Raw genomic sequence first — 9,154 nt, 5'->3', positions numbered from 1 at the left:
AAGGTGGGCAATAATCTAGTTCTCCCAGGAAGGACATTTTAATTACTGAAATAAAGTAGGAAAAAATGTAACTCAACAGGAAAGGAGAGAGGTAAATAATGATTTTGATCCTATCATTACTTCAGCTTCCATTATTCGCATTCATGAATTTTTAAAAAATCACATTTTGTACATGTTTTCCTCATTTCGTTTCATTTGAGCTCAGATTTCCGTGGGATGCATTTGGTCATAGTTGGCCTTAAGATATATAAACCACAACCCCACAACCAAGAGATCAGTGCTTTGGTTCTCACATATCAATAATGCCTTACCAACCTTTCCCTTTAGTGGCTTCTTTGAATGCACCCTGGAATACTGGCAGAAAAACCACCATTATCAATAGACCTCAAATACATAACAAACACGTAATGGGGTATACATTTTCTTTCTTCTCTCCTTTCTTTCACTCCAAAATTCCAAGTAGCCAGGAGAAGTTTTTTTTTTATTTCTTTTCTTTTTCCTCTTTCCTGTACAAATTTTTATGTGAAGGATTCTTAACAGACATGTTGGGTGTGCAGTACTCAAGGATACATTTTGACTTGAATTTTTATGCTTGCTGACTATGACAAAGCTTATTTCCAGGACTCCTGATGAACATGGGCTTCCGGAAACTCCCTACTCTGTCCTTCCTGGAAACTGTTCTACATGAGTTTCCTTTACCCCAAAAGCCCAAGGTTTCAGTGAACATCTCCTATATACTGGATTGCACACATGGCCTTTGCCTGTGCGGTCACAAATTTTATGGCCATCTTATTGATGCAAATCTGTCTTGGAGGTGAGAATGCTGCTTTGGCAGTTCATGGGGCTCACTATAATTGCTGATAGACTTGGGAAATGACTTTTCCTTTCTTTTGTTTTTGTTCTTGTTTTTGAGATAGGCTCACACTATGTAGCCCAAGCTAGCCTGGAACTCACTATGTAGACCAGATTGTTCTCAAAAACACAGAGATCTGCCTGCCTCTGCTTCCCAATTGTTGGAATTAAAGGCCTGTACTGCCATGCTTGTGGAAATGACATTTTTCATGGGTCTATGCAGAACATTGGCTACATATGAAAGGGGCAGACACATAAGCCCCATCTGTGTTTACACAGAAGTAAAAGGCATTGTTTGAAATTCTGGTATTTCCTAATGGTGTCAAAACACCACTCTTTTACCCTCTGGTCACTTCTCCAAGGAAATCTATTTGTCTGCTCTTCTGTTTGTCCTACTTTACCTTGCTGTAGTAACTTTTGCTTTGTCAGTGGTGGGGTTGATGTGGACAGCAATCTTCTGCTTCTCCCAGGAAACCCTAGTGAGGGTTTGTGTGTGACTAATCACTGCAGATATGAACTATAAGGCCTTTCATGCTGAATCCTATTGGTTGAGCTTTGACAACTGAAATTTCATGCATCTGTGTTTAGATTATTGGCCTGACTTGATCATGGTTTGTACTCTGTTCATATCCAAAGCTAAAGGGGAATCAGCTCTCTACGTTCATTTACAATTTAATTATTCTGAACTGTTTCAGGTGACATTTAAGGTGAACCTATATATACATGTATCAGAATATCAAAATGTATATATTAATATGTGAAGTTTTGTGTTTTTCTATACCGGTAAAAATAAATTTATTTTTATTGTTCAAGAAATGAAAATTCTGTGAAAATTCTGTTTCATGTTTTAGTTGTTAAGTTAGTTCTTCGACAATTTCATATGCGTATATTCTTGTTACTTTCCTCACTCACTCTCTTTTATCTCCCGTCAGTGGATGGCTACTGGGAGGAGAGTCAGTTTTATTTAAGGGTATGTATGACCCCTAATAGACTGACCACACATCAGGAGATGGGCACGCACCCAAAAGAATTTGAGGGACATAAATTCATCTCAGTAGGCTTTTTCCAAAAAGAGGATGCAGAGATTCCTTTAAAAATTTCTCAGCTCACTTTGAAGAAGGCTTTCCATATTTTATTCTCCAAACAAATTCTTATGCCTGCTCATTAGCTAACTCTATTCATTTATTCTATGAACATCTCAGATTTAACATGTGGAAATCTACCCTTGCATTTTTCCTCAATGGTGTGTGACTAGTCCTACCCTTCCTTGCTATCACTAGGCAATATTAAATCTGTCAGAGAGAAATGGTTCCCTCATCAGTTTTTCTTTCTGTTACTGGTGCAACTCCCTTAGTTTTGACACGTTTACAATCTTTAGGAGGCTATTTGGTAAGAATAGATATTGAAAACTTCAATTATGAGTTCCTTCTTGGGGTGAAGGAAACACATATTACACTTCCTTTTTTTATAGAACCAGCTTCTCTTTAAGCATTAGAGTACTGTCATTTCCCATTTTGATCTTATTTTCTTGATGTCTTAAGGAATCTGAGTTTGAGGCTTAATTATCTGGACCACTTGGGATTACATCTTAATTTTGGTTTTGTCCAGTTCATCCTCTATACTCTTACCAGAATGTTCTGTTTAAAATGCATGATGCAATACAAACCACTTCAAGTGGCCCACTTGTTATCACCAAGATAAAGGGATACTCCATCACCAAGAGGAGCTATAGTTAAATAGACCCATGCTGTTTTGGCAGCTTCATATTCCTCCATCTAGCCTTCTTTGAGTTATTGTTATAATAATTTACACTAGGTAGAGTGTCAGCGATATGCATTTCTACTCACTCCCTCAACTGGCTGCTTGTGGAACTCCTCTTCACCTTTTGTATGAGTTTCTTTTCTGTTGCTGTGATTAAACACCATGACCAAGATAACTTATATAAACAAGAGTTTATTTGATTGTATGGTTCCAGAGATTAGAGTCCATAATGGTGCAGGGTGGCATGGCAGTAGGGGTGGCAGCCAAAGCAGAAAGCCAAGCAATGAGAGATCACATCTTTAAGCAGGCACAGAGACAACTGAAAAACTGGAAATCTGGCAAGGCTGAAGAACTCTTGTGTTGTACTGGAAACATAGCCAAATACACATGGCTGGAAGGATCATAAATAGTCAAAAAAAAAAAACCCAAGGTTGTCACATCCCTAGACAAATGTAATTTCTTACTAGGCTAAATATGGATCCTTATATTTACAGATATGTATCCCAATCATCACTCATCCAAGAAGCTTCTTTTGCAACGGATGGGGTCTACTATAGTGCTCCACAACTGATCATACACAAAAATTGTCTGTGAACTGTCCAGCCTTAAGTGACACATCTGCAATGCAACCTCTACACCTAAGACTCACAGAACATAGTTGAACAAGAGGCAGAGAGAATAGTAACGCATCTCTCAACTGTCATCAACAAAGCTCCTTCATACAATGGAAGGCCATGAACACAAAAGGACACAAATGGCCAAAGTGTAGAGAATAAATGGACAGGATTTCTATATTAAACTCCACCCTCCCAGGGCTGAGGGACTATTGTGGATGAGGGGGTAGAAATATTCTAAGACCCAGGGAGGAGGCACATGACCATATGGAAACAGAGCCCTACAAGCTTCTGGGCCTTGCTAATATGAACCTAAAACAATGGTGTCAACACGCACAAGACTCATGCAAACTCAATCAGAGAAAAAAATCCAGCACAGAACTGTGGAAATAGGCAGCAAGGCTCCAATCTTAGCAGACAAACTATTGGCAGCTGATTACTGTTGAGTGAGGAAAAGCTGATCTTAAAGGGAGGGATTCTACATAGACTGGCTAGACCTCAGTGAATGAACTTGCACTTAGGGAAGTCTAGGGACACCAACATGACTCCATAGGCCTTAAAACTAATGACAGACTACATGAAATCCTGTGGGGAGGGATATGAATGGGTATCTGTTGGGAAGGGGATATAAAGATAATTAAGATGTTCTGTATAAAATATACAAAAACTCAATTTAAAAAATACTCCCCCAAAACCCCCAAACCAAGAAACCTTTCAAACCCAACCTTCAGTGATGTGCTTCCTCTAGCACCTCCTAAAACCTCCCAAAACAGCACCACCATCTGGGGACAAAATTTCCATATACTTGGAGTCTATGGGGGACATTCTCATTCAAACCATCACACCCCTCTACATCTTAAATGCCACCTACTCTAAAAGTTTCCTTGGTTGTCTAGGAATAACTCTCTAAAATGTCTCATCATTGGAGGGATCACACACAATGTCAAATATCTTTTAGGAAGGAGACCCCATATAAACCTTTCTAATGTGCTAAATATTAGCAGGGATCTAGGCAAAGAGCAGGCTCTCAGTAAATGCTAAAATGAGTTGACATGATGAGTCCTCAATAGACATGATATGACTTTCCAAATATGATAACTTAGCCATTTGAAGAAGACTTGGACATATTTTTCTTATTACCCTCCAGATTTAAAGACATCAATCTTCTCTTCCTGTACTCAACAAGTTTTACCTGGCAATTAGCCACAAACTTTGGAAACAATTTACTCTTCTCTTAACACCTCCTCTCAACAGCTAATTAATAACCAAGAACTTTTTATTCCACTGTTGGCATATCTCTGGCCTGCAACTAAGGTTCTCATTACTAGTATCATTCGGTTCTTTCTACCAAAATCTAAATGGTCACAATAGTCCCTCTTCAACACCTATATAATCCTATATAATCAAGGTTTCCTTAAATTTAAAGTTTGATCATATCACCCTTTCAAGCCGCACAGAGCAAAGACAACTCTCCTTAGAATAGTATATATTCTTGTTCAGAATGTGGTTAGGGATATCACTATCACATGGCAGCACCATCCACAGGATATAAAGTCCCACTACCAATTTACTCACAGTATGTTTTATGTTGATGTTGGATGATGATGATGGATTCTGAAGAAGGATGTTAAAACAATGTCTCATGTAGTCCAGAGTGGCCTAGAACTTACTATGTATCCTAATACAATCTTGAAAAGATCCTCCTGCCTCTGTTTTCCGAGTGCTGGGGTTATAAGCCTGCACATTACATTCTACATAACCTGTATTTTTAGGAACCAAATCATATGTAACTGAAAAGGCACTGATATGAGACCCTTTATTAGGTGGTTTTGTCCCTGACTCCTTTTGTAGCTGCTTCACCTGACATTTTACCAGAAAGGTGCCACCCCTTGAAGTAGTATATAGGGTTTGAGAACTCACCAGGTCTTTAAGTCTTGCACCTCTTTTTTTTTTTTACTTTCTTATATACCACTATATACTCCTTTTTATTGAACTTTAGGCTTTCCTTAGATGCCATCTGTCTATAAAATCCTCCCCTCCAAATCCTTTTGTATTTTGATGTTCTGATTCCATCACAACTAAGTTTGGTTTTATAACTTAAGAAATCTTAGACATTAGAAGTTTTATCTGCTCTACTTTGTATATAAGTACCAGTGAGACAGATGGAGGGAAGGCTTTAAAACTGTTAGTGAAATTAAACTGAAAATGAAAAATGTTTTAAGGAGGACAAGGCAAAGCAGAGATGACTCTGCGGTTAAGAGCACTGACTGCTCTTACAGAGGGCCAAAGTTCAATTCCAGCACCTGTATGGTGGCTAACAACCATCTCTAATTCTAGTTCCCTAGGATCCAACACATTCTTTTGAACCCTCCATGCACTGCAGGAAATGGGTGAACCTATAAACATTCAGGAAATACACTCACACAAAAAAAATTAAAATAAATAATAAAATATTAAAAATAAAAATAGGACAGAAGAGGAAGAATTGAGAACAACTGTGTGATGGTGAGATGTCACATTACAGAGGTACGTGATAATGACAGTCTAACTCTTGGCATCCAGTAGTCAAGGGTGCACCTCATCTGTTCTGAGAACTTGTTCCTTCTAATTTTTCTTGGAACTGTTGTCTTGAAGAAAGGATTTGCTCTCTGTTTGTTAAGAGTACATCCAGCATGAAATTGGTAAGGTGAAGCAAAACTTGTCTTTTCAGGGAATTTTTCTCCTTCTGTCATCTACTGATCCAGAATAGCACATGCAATCACAAAAAGATGTTATCGATGTAATCCCTACTCTTGTTACAACACAAATGAGATAATTTGTGGTTTACAATGATATCCATTGCTTTCAGCAACTGATATTTTCACAAAATGCATACACACATGTGCATGAACACACATATTGTTTTTGGTTAGGGGCAAAGAACGGTTATGAGGAATTCAAGCTATATGTTTAGTTTCGAAAAGCAAACTCAGTCAGACAAAAACTCAGCATAGATTTGAGAAAATGGGCAGGAGGGCCCAACCTTAGTAGAGGAACTATTGACAACTGATTACTGCTGGGTGAGGGAGAGTTGATCTTCTTTAAGAAGTGACTCTAGATAGGGAGACTAGACTCCAATGGATGAACTTGCACTGAGGGGCATCTGTGCAAAAAAAAATTGATACAATAAGGCCTTAACATATATGAGAGAATGCATAAAATCTGGTGGGTGGTAATAGAGGGGTACAGATAGGGGAATGGGTCTAAATATGATTAAGATGTATTGTAAGAAGTTCATAAAACTTCAATAAAATATATATTCAAAATTAAAAGGGGCCCAAGGCCTAATAAGCTTGCTTACATTTTAAACAAGCTAAGATTGTGTCCCAGAAAAGTCATTTCCACAGAGAGAGAAGAGGAAGTTGAGTATAATTAAAATAAATTATATGAAATCTTCAAGAATTAAGAAATGTTTTTTAAAGAGTAAAGTTTGTAAAAAGATCATAGATTTATTTATTAGATTTATGGAAACACAGAATTATCCATACTGTTCCACGCTTTTCATTGTTGGAAATTTTTCATTTCAATATTATTTCATTTATATAACAATTATTTTATGGCTCAAATTATTTAGATATTAAGTAGTTAGATATTGAATATGACAAGGTTCTACTTTTACAGATCATTTAATCATTTTATTAATACTTCGTGTTTGAGGCTAGCTCTTGACAGACCTGAGAATCAAGTGAAGTGGATGGCTACCTCTTTTGTAGTCCTTTCCATTGTTTATATCTTCCTTGCAATTCTTTTCTGTTTCATGATTAATAAAAATATTATTTAAGTATAAAAATAAATAAAATTCTTATAATTTCTTTCTGGATAGTTCCATTGATCAATACATGGCAATATACCGTATGTTGCTTGATATACCATATGTTATTTGATCAATACATGGTGATATACCATATGACAGTTAGCTCAAAGTACACATTGTCAGATATAAGTTCAGCTTGTCTTACTGTTAGAATTCATTCACTCAGACTATCATTTTTATCCTTTCACCGTCCATCAATATGTCTCTTGGATGCTGTAGGCAGCAGACAGTCGGCATTTTTTTATTAGAGAAGCAAGACCACTTACACTCAGGATGATTTATTGAACAGTATAAACTACTTCCCATCCTCTTGTTATTTTTCTTCCTTTTCCCCATAAATGCTCTGTTCTTTAATTTCTCCTTCATTTGCTTTAGATTTTGATGTTTTGCTGAATACTATTTAAGTGTTTCCAAATTCTTATTTGGTATGCAATCTTCAGTGTGGCTTTATTTATTTATTTACTTAGTTAGTTACTTAGTTTTTAGTTCGTTAGTTTTTGCTGAATGCTTAGCAGCATACTTATTTTTCTTCCTTTTCTGTTGGGCTGGTGACCACATATTATTTTTATTTTATGCTTATCATAGGAAATGTGTATTTCACTCTTGCTTCTGAATTATAACATTGCTGAAAATAGTACATTATGTAGACATTTCTTTCAGGCTTTAAATATATGAAATGCTAAAATAAAATATTGTCTATTTTTTTCAGACTGGTAAGCAATTTGCTTTGTCTCATGATTTCCCTTTATAACAGTTGGCTTTTCTATCTCAACTTTCAGTATTATTTCTTTCTTCTGTATTTTTGGCAGTTTAACTGTAATATGACATATACTTCCCAATATTTGAAGAGCTTTCTGTTGTTATTTCTCTCAGTAAGGTTTCTTTATTTTAGCCTAATTCATACTATCCTTCATCTAGATCTACTATTCTTATGTTTAATCTCTTAATTGTGCATCTTATGCCTTTAATGTTTTAGGCATAAATTCTTATTCTTAATTGTGACAACTCACCATACTTCATTCTTAAAATCAGTTACAGTTTAACAGAATTTTTATTTCTATTCTGAAATTTTCATTTCCAAATGTTCTGTTTGGTGATGTATCAGAGTAAATATATGATTTTGGTTTCTTCTCTCACATTTTCTTTGATCTTCCTTAAATCATTCAGCTATTTAATTTTGAATTCTTCACTTGGAATTTCATACACTTGGATATACCTGGATCGAGCTCCTGAAGTGTAGCAAACCCTTTGAGTTATGTTGCCTGCTTCTTAATATTTATGTTTTCATTTTTAGATTTGTGCATCTTTTGATTGATGTCTCTTCCCCTTTTATGTGAGTGTCTTCTGAGTGACAAGTCTTTTCTTCCCTGCTCAATCCCCAATGCACTGAAAAGAAAAAAAAACTACAAAAAACTATCATAGCAATAATAATACCAAAATAAGCCAGATAAACAAATACAAGAAAAATTAATAAAAACAACAAATACATCACCAGTAACCAAAGACAAGAGATACAATAATATAGAAAAATACAAAGAAGTGAAAAAAGGAAAAAGAAGCAAAATATTTTTTTAAATTATTTATTTAATGACCACATAATTAGAAGAGGCATTTCATTACTACAGCATTGACATATTGAATAACAATTTCCTGAGCTAAGATGCATCTCTTTCAAAATTGGCTGTAAATTTTCAGGTTTACAGTTGAATTAATACAGTTATACACTATTGAACTCAGTATAAACCTATAAGTCATAAAGGTGAATGAAGTTTTAACCTTTAAAGAAGATCTCCATTTCATTTTAAAATATGCTGTTTCCTACATTTCTAATGCTATTAACACTTAGATGTTTGCACATATGTCTTGATGTTTGCACATGCATTTCTAATCTCTATATATCTGATTATTACTAGTAATAGTCAGTTACTTTCTGAGATCCTTGGCATCTGAGCTTGGCTATAAAGTCATTAGATAGATTTCAATGGTAATGTTTTTCACATCTAATAATTATTAAGGAGCAAATTTTTATTCTTTGAAGAATTATTTTTTTCTTTTTTTCTTTATGAAACTGTAT

Source organism: Nannospalax galili, unplaced genomic scaffold (genome assembly GCF_000622305.1).
Source record: "Nannospalax galili isolate Female #2095 unplaced genomic scaffold, S.galili_v1.0 scaffold7, whole genome shotgun sequence".
Classification (NCBI taxonomy): Eukaryota; Metazoa; Chordata; class Mammalia; order Rodentia; family Spalacidae; genus Nannospalax; species Nannospalax galili.
This window is presented reverse-complemented; position numbering follows the sequence as displayed.